The following is an 8,641-nucleotide window of genomic DNA, read 5'->3' on the forward strand; positions in this document are numbered from 1 at the left end:
TTGCTTTTGTAACAGCGAGGAGTGCCCCTGCTCCTTCCACGTTCTGGGTCCGGCCTCCTCCACATGTGCTAGATGCTCCCTCCAGAGACAGTCGCTGTGCACGTCAGGACAGAATCCCCAGTGAGCACACGTCTAGTGTGTCTCTGTGTTTACGCACAGGCGCCCATTGGGTGACCACAAGTCAGTGGCTCTGGACAGGCTCCCAGAACCCACCCTGCATCTGAAATTCTACTTAGTTGTTTTCCCATTCTTCTCAAATCACGTGGACCCAGCTTCCGTTTCCCAGATTCAGTAACGGATTTCAGCCCTTAGCTCCAACCTCTGGTCACAGGAGTACCTGTTATCCTGGTGTGAGGCCCCCTGCCTGAGCTCAGCAACCCGGGAGGCATGCTCAGCAGAGCAGTAACCAGGACAACGGAACTCCATCCATCCTCCTTCTGCCGCCAGGGCTGAGGTGCGTTCCCTCCCCTCCGTCTGCCTGAGTGTCCGGTAAGGAAGGGGACTTGGCAGCATAATACACCACTGAGTTATTGAAATTATTCTAAATATGGCTGTGAATAAATATGTCAAAATCCGTCTCAGAACGGAAGACATGTAATTACAAATTTTTTGAAATTTCATTAGTAGCAAACATGGCTCTTCATTTCAGGAATCTGTTTAAAACCATGAAAGGTGAAGCATCATGCGATTGTGCTTCTCAATCTTAACTGTGCATCAATTCTCCCCTGGAGAGGCTTTAGAAGAGCTGATGCTGGCAGGACAGCCCCAGAGAATCTGAAGTAGTAGCTCTTGAATGCGGCCCTGGCCTGAGCATTATCTGAAAAAGTTCTCTTATGAAAGCCAAGACTGTAGCTGTGGAAACAAAACCCATTCTTACAGGAAGAAATTCAACATCGAAAACTTGCGACTCCTCACTACAAGCAAAGCAGGTTTTCATCATGACTCGCCATACTTACTTTACAGCTATCTTAGGCTGAGGAAAGGGACGACTTGCCCAAATTAATACTAGTTTGAATACTCACCTTGTGCTTGCCCTGCTGTGTGTTCCTGAATCCAAATTTTACAGTTAAAACCCTGCTGTTGTCAGTGAAACTCAGTACGTTTTAGTTCTTGTCAGGACCCTTGTGCCTAGTTGAATATATTTCTAAAACACTGTGGAGATAACTTCATTCGACAGATCAGAATAGTGCTTCAGAGATCAAAGATGGCTGAGAATTGTAGCTGTTGATGTTGATGTAGAAGAATCGGCTGTCAGTGTATCTGCTGCCTGTGCTCAGCTGCAGTTTTAAACTGTTTCCTGTGATATCAAATTAACTCCCGCGCTCAGATGAAGACCAAATAAGAACAGGATGTTTACTGGAAAAATACAGTTAAGGAATCCCTTGTTTGAAGCACACCCATGAAAACTCACCTCTTGAAATGTTCTGCTTTAGGGATCTCTTCTGGATATTCTTTGGCATGTTCCCCAATGACGGGCTTACACTGCTGTGCCCTGACTCATCGTCCTGTTAAAGACAGGGCTTTCAACCTCTCAGGTGCATTACAGTGGCCAGGTTCTCTCGAAGATCCAAAAGAGGGTGATGACCTGTGCTCAAGACACCTTCACAGTGTGTCTGTAGGAACAGGGCCTCTGAGAGGAACGGATCCCCACCTGTGGCAACAGGAAGATCTCAGGTCAGCCTTTTCCAGAGCTGCTCCAAGGGAGTTATGGCACAGTGAAGATCACACCCAGCAGCATGTCCTGGATTGTGGTTTAAGGAACTGGGTGGATGGCGGTGCCCATCCATGAGACACCCCAGGGAACATTGGCCTGGGGCTACTAGCAGGTCTGCAGGGCTTATGGGACATCTGAGTGCAGATAGCCCATACGTCTCAGCCTGTGGGGGAAGTGGGGCCCAGTTGAGACATCTTAGGTAGATTTGGTGATTTGGAAAGCCATCAGCATACAGAGGGATACAGATGAAAACAAGTCAGATGGGTAAAAGCTCTGGGGGGTGACGTGGTCACCCAAGGATCATGTATAGAATGGAAGAGCACAGGGCACAGGTTGAAAACCAGAGGAAAGCAAAATCAAGATTTAGGAGGGGATCAAAGTAAATGGGGGAGAAGGCAATGGCACCCCACTCCAGTACTCTTGCCTGGAAAATCCCATGGATGGAGGAGCCTGGTGCACTGAGGTCAATGGGGTCGCTAGGAGTCGGACACGACTGAGCGACTTCACTTTCACTTTTTACTTTCATGCATTGGAGAAGGAAATGGCAACCCACTCCAATGTTCGTTCTTGCCTGGAGAATCCCAGGGACAGGGGAGCCTGGTGGGCTGACGTCTACAGGGTCGCACAGAGTCGGACACAACTGAAGCGACTTAGCAGCAGTAGCAGCAGCAAAGTAAATGGACAATAAGGAGACTTCGAAGTAATGAACTGAGAGGGAGGAGGAAAACCAGGATGGTTGCTGTCACAGACTCTGACCAAAGAAAGTGTTTTTGAAGACAGAATGTGCCTGTGGACAATACAGCACTGCGTACTACGGTTTGGCCCATGGAGCTCTTGGGATACATTAGCAAGGGGATGTTCTGTGGATGGGCACTCAGTGGAGGAATCAAGAGGTAACCAGATAAGGATGCTCCTGGAGTCTATACTTTCAAGAAGCATGGCTTGAAGGGAATCACAGACTCAGGGTATTGGAAGTAGAGGCCTGTGTGCTTGCAGGGTATGCTATTTTCTATTCCCCAACCAAAGAGACCAGGAAGCCAGTTCCAAAAGCTCATCAGGACTCTTGACTAGAAGACAGAGTGGGGAATTGGAATGACCTTCACAGGTGAGTATTCATGTTGAGGGGGGAGTGTGGTATTTTCAAAGCAGCAGTGGAGTTCCAGGAAGACCTCCTTCCTCTCCCTCTGGACCCCACTCTGCCTCTGCAACCCATGGTCACAGGAAGAGCCAGGGTGGTGGTGGGGGACATGGGTTGCTGAGATCACATCTCAATGTATGCTCCTTAGACTCCACAGACACTTTAATGTATTTTTTCTCCCTGGATGATCTGATCTTCCTCATGAGTGTTCACCCTTCATAATGGTTAGTAACGGGAAAACCCCCACTGAAGTTGCTTCTGACTTGAAAGTGTGGTTGCATGCAACCAACTGAATATCCACAGATACAAATACTCAGTCTATTCTGGTGAAAATGCTCTCTACTTCTTTCAGCGATGGAGCAAGGATATATGTCACTTACAAGGCTCGCAGTCATGTGGGAGAGGGAGTCTATAACACGGCATAGGTTTGTTCCTCACAGAGGCCTCAGTGCTCCCTGAGGGAAAAATGACTGTCCTCTCCTGGCTCCAGCTGTTGATGCTGACCTGTACCGCCCATGGGTGGGGGTGGTGAAACTTGCATTTTTGTCTCCCTCCTCTTGCTGTGGACCCAGTGCTCCCTGGCTGAGCCTCAGCCCCCCTGCTGGCATCAGCAGACTCCTCTGAATCTGGGTATCATCGTCCAGCCCATCAACAGGCAGGGATGTCCACTCCTCGGCCACCAGGTCCCCTAGCCCATTGCCTGCTTAGGCTTCAACTGGATTCAGTCCCTTTCCACATTTCTCCCTAAAGTGATAAAGATCCCTCCCTTGGATCTCACCTGCACCACAGCAGGAACCAAGATCAGCTCCAGAAAATGAAATTCCTAAACTGCAGCCACCCTTCTGCCCAAGACTCCGTTTGGTCATTGTACAGTGTGCTCCTGGAGTCCCAAGTGTGAATAGGATGGAACCCTCCTGTCCCTGGTGTTATTTCTTGTCACACCTCCCTTATCTGAGCTCTCTCACCTCTGCCTGCCACCTGCCTCTGTGGGCCATTCCCCATTGTGACTGGGACGCTCTTTCCTTTGGCTTGTCTTTCATTTGACCCAAGACTTCCCAAACAATACCCAGGTCATAGGGGGCACAGTGTAGAATGTGTACCTTGTGGAGTTCAGTTAGGATACTTTGGTGTCACATCAGCCCCACGCCCCCTGAAATATAAAAACAGAGGGATAAAGAATATGAGTCAAATATGCCAAAGATGCCTGAGATGTTGTCTTAGGTGAGCAGTGAAGAGTGTCTGTGGGATCAGGAAGTATGGATATTAATGATGGCCATGACGAGACCAGTTACAGCGGAGTGACTGGGACAAAAGCTCCACGGAAGTGGGCTGAGGAGACAATATCTCAGCAAAATTTGAAGCAGTTTTACTTTGAAGGGCAACCGGGAATGTGCCAGTAGCTGCAGAACAGGGTGGAAGATGGTGGGTTTCCCCCTGTGCTGTGGAATGCTGGGATGAAGAGGGAACAGGTTCTGGTTCAGGACAGAGGAGTGATAACTGCAGGTGCAAAGTCCCTGGGAAGGTGCAAGGCATGGGATCCCGAGCAGAGGTGAGGGGCTGGGTGTAGTCAGGAGCACACATGCAGAGGGGCAGCTGACTGCCAGGGCAGAAACATGGAGTTTGGGACTGGGAAACTTGAGAAATCCCACGGGATTGCTTCTTCCTTCTCCAAGAATTATTGGCCTGTGGGGTTGGTGGTCATTAGGATGGAGGAAGGTTTCTTCTCCAGGAATTATTGCCAGGTGGGGCTGGTGGTCATTAGGATGGAGGAAGGTCACTACTGTGTAGTGTAGTAGTGTAGGTAGGTGAGAGTGAAAACGAACAGCAGTTCCTCTCTGGCCACGGATTTAAGATAAAACACTTCTGTAAAGTTGTAAAGTTTGCTTCTCAACGCTCTGGTGCTCAGACACAGGCAGGGCATGGGTAGGCAGGAGGGTGCAGGGAGCACAAGAGATGTGTTTGCAGGGGACAGCTTCCAGCCCTGGCTCAGGGGATCCAGGAGGGGCCTGGCAGGTAGTGTTGAAGGACGTGTGGTAAGTGAGGTGGGGGTTTCCAGGAGGTTCTGGTATCAGTGCACTGGCACTAGAGCAAGGGAGCTGGAGGACAGGACATCATGTTGAGGGTGATGAGAGGGAGGAAGGCTAGAAACAGGACACCATGAGGGGCGCGGTCGTTCCTGATGCCCCGGGCGGGACCATGGGCAGGGGGATGCTCAGGTGAGGAGGAGGGGAACATCGAAGAGAACGGAGAGTCTCCAGGATGACCGGGTGAGCCTCGTGGGCACTGAGGACGGATCAGAAGAGTGAGGGCTGAGAGAACAGTGAGTGTACCACGGGAGGAACGCGTTCACAGGCCTGGGGTGGGCGGGAGGAGAAATACAGGGGACTTTTACCGGTCCCGCACTTTGGGGGCTTCAGCAGTGGGCGACAGGACCCGGACATACCCGGTCAGGTTGCTCAGTGAATGAAGACTTTCATACAGGGTTCAGGAGAAAACTCCCAACCGACCCGGGCCAGGAGACTGGCGCAGGGTTCACTGGGTTCCTGCGCGCAGGCCCAGAACCAGCCAATTGGAGCGCAGCTGGGCCCACCAAGCTCCGGATTTCCGGGATTCCCTGACCTCCTGCCTGTGTTGCCTTGGTTTCGCGGGCGGTCCACGGGTGGTTTGGCCGGGCCCCTTCGAGAAGGCACCTTCCTTTCTCTGGTCCTAATGGGCATTCCCCTCAACTTCCGCATCCGCGCTGTCTGCGCGAAAACCCAACAGAAAGGATGGGTTTTCTTTCGGCCTTGTGGCGTTCTGGTTTCTGTGACCTGCAGGTGGCAGTGTTGCTCCAAGTATCGACATTCTGTTTCTCCCCCGCCCTTCGCCGTTGAAAAAACGCGACGAAGCCTTTTGCCACAAGAAGTGTTGTATATTTTTCTCTGCTTGCAGGGGTTGGCTGGTTCAAACTGCAGCTGAGCCCTTCAGACAGCCCTTTGTGGAAACTTTGAACAAACCCATTGACACTTAAAATTACAATAAAATAATATAAGCTGATCGACTGAATAATTGGGGAGGGAGTGAGCTCCCTTATCTTGCTTCTGATCCTAGAGGAAATGCTATATTTAAAAAGAACTTTATTATGACAGTGAGTTTTGACTTGAAAATGTTTATGTGAAGTGGAAATGAAAGTTGCTCAGTCCTGTCAGATTCTTTAAGACCCCTTGGACTGTGTAGGCTGCCAGGCTCCTCTACCCATGGGATTCTTCATTCAAGAATATTGGAATAGATTGCCATTTCCTTCTGCAGCGGAGCTTTCTAACCCAGGGACTGAACCTGGGTCTCCTGCATTGCAGGCTGACTCCTTAGGATCCAAGCCACCTACAATAATAACATGTCAGGGACACGTGCGAAGCTAAGATCCTGCTGGGTAATTGATTCTGGACACCACCCAAGAAGCAGGTGGTATTACTTCTGTCATTTTGCCTTTGAGAACTGTGGCACACAGAGGAAGAATCAGCTGCCAAGGTTCTCCAGGTTCCTCCCAGAGTGTCCCTATGTTCAGGTCTCAAGTCTGTCAGATTGTAGTTTGCACACTGGTTTGCAGGATGCTTTCCTATCCCCAAGAGAAGGATGAAATAAAACAACGGGAATGAGGGTAAAGTGAAAGTGTTAGTCGCTCAGCCCTGTCTGACTCTTTGAGACCCCCTGGACTGTAGCCCACCAGGCTCCTCTGTCCATGGGGATTCTCCAGGCAAGAATATTGGAGTTGGTTGCCATTCCCTTCTCCAGCGGATCTTCCTGACCCAGGGATTGACCCTCGGTCTCACAGGGATTGCACCGAGGCCTCCCTCATTGCTGGCAGATTCTTTACCATTTGAGCCTCTGGGAAGCCCAAATGAATGTAAAAAGCCTGCAAAACTTTTTAAAATGTATAATAACATAGTTATTACAATAAGATGCTAAATGAAAAGGGAGGGTGCCACATAGAAAACAATTCATGTACTGTATCAGTATCATGGCACAACACAATGATAAAGTAAAGCACCTGGAACAAATCAGGTACTTTTCATTTGGTCTATATTTGACCAGATTTATATTGAGAACAGACTGCGGGTCATTTCTTGGTTGATAATGGAAATACTAGTGTGAGGAAATACACAGCCAAAGGTACAGCACCTGTCCTTAGACAGTTCTATTATATTTCCCATTCAGGTAGGGGATCAGAGATGAGAACTATAGCTCTGGGGACTACCTGAGAGACAGATGGACAGACAGCAGAATTCATTTTCACTTCTGAAGAATCTCATGGGCATTTGCTGGGTCCACAACATTGAGCTCTGAGGGTGGGGAGGAAAAGTAGATTTCATCACTCATGTCTCCTGTAATGAAAAGGGAAGCTATTTGTTATTAGGGGAAAGATGTTTGTGAATCACAAGTATGAGAAAGGTCTTATATTCAGAATACATAAGGAATTGGAAAATTGCAAAGGACAAAATGTAGTGAAGGCAAACAGATCCTTTTGTCAGGAATTCAGGTGTGGAAGGATAAACAAGAAAGTGGCAGCTCCTGGGCATTTTCAAGGTGATGGGCGTGGCCTGTTCCTGGTCATGGTGGTGATCACTGGAATTTGCCATGTGTCAGAGCTCAGAAAGCTTCACACCCAAAGACAAGCAGGCCAGGACTTCCCTGGTGGTCCAGTGGTTAAGCATCCGACTGCCATATATAAAATTAATACACAGAAATCCCCTGCATTCCTATACACTAACAATGAAAAATCAGAAAGAGAAATTAAAGAAACAAACCCATTCACCATTGCAACAAAAATAATAAAATACTTAGGACTAAATTTACGTAAAGAAACAAAAGACCTGTATACAGAAAAATATAAAAAAAAAACTGGTGAAAGAAATCAAAGATAACACAAATAGATGGAGAAATGTATCATGTTCTTGGATTGAAGAATCAATATACTGACAATGATTCTACTACCCAAAGCAATCTGTAGATTCATCACAATCCCGAACTACCAATGGTATTTTTCTCAGAACTACAAGAAATAATTTCACAGTTTGTATGGAAACACCAAAGACTCCGAATTCCCAAAGCAATGTTGAGAGAGAAGAGTGTAATGTAGGAATCAACATTCCTGACTCACACTATATTACAAAGCCACAGTCATCAAGATGGTATGGTACGGGCACAAAGACAGAAATATAGATCAATGAAACAAAACAAAAATCTCAGTGATAAATCCCTGCACCTATGAACACCTTGTCTTTCACAAAGGATGCACAAATATGCAATAGCTAAAACACAGTCTGTTCAACGCATGATGCTGGGGAAATTGGTCACCTATGTGTAAAAGAATGAAACTGGAAGACCTTCCAACACCATACACAAAAAGAAACTCAACATGGATTAAAGACCTAAATGTAAGACCAGAAACTATAAAACTCTTAAGAGGCAAACATAGGCAGAACACTCTGTGACATAAATCACAGCAAAATCCTCTAGGATCTACGTCCCAGAGTAATGGAAATAAAAACAAAAATAAACAAATGGGACCTAATTATCCTTAAAAGCTTTTGAACAGCGAAGGATTCTATAAGTAAGGTGAAAAGGCAGCCCTCAGAACAGGAGAAAATAATAGCAAATGAAACAACTGACAATGAATGAATCTCCAAAATGTACAAGAAGCTCATGTAGCACGATATCAAAAAAATGATCAACCCAATAAAAAGTGGGCAAGTGACCTAAACAGACATTTCTCCAAAGATATACAGATGGCTAATAAACACATGAAAAGA

The 8,641-nt window shown here is 47.4% G+C and overlaps 1 long non-coding RNA gene across 1 annotated transcript; it reads right to left on the reverse strand.

The window, feature by feature from the left end:
* Positions 1–1,357: 1,357 nt before the first annotated feature.
* LOC113888895 lies at positions 1,358–5,392 on the reverse strand. The gene is made up of 3 exons (XR_003510087.1): positions 5,296–5,392; positions 3,953–4,002; positions 1,358–1,651 (listed from the first exon to the last, which is right to left on the reverse strand). It is a non-coding gene; the product is annotated as an uncharacterized LOC113888895 (long non-coding RNA).
* Positions 5,393–8,641: the final 3,249 nt, after the last annotated feature.

This window comes from Bos indicus x Bos taurus, unplaced genomic scaffold (assembly GCF_003369695.1).
Source record: "Bos indicus x Bos taurus breed Angus x Brahman F1 hybrid unplaced genomic scaffold, Bos_hybrid_MaternalHap_v2.0 tig00002991_arrow_arrow_obj, whole genome shotgun sequence".
Lineage (NCBI taxonomy): Eukaryota > Metazoa > Chordata > Mammalia > Artiodactyla > Bovidae > Bos > Bos indicus x Bos taurus.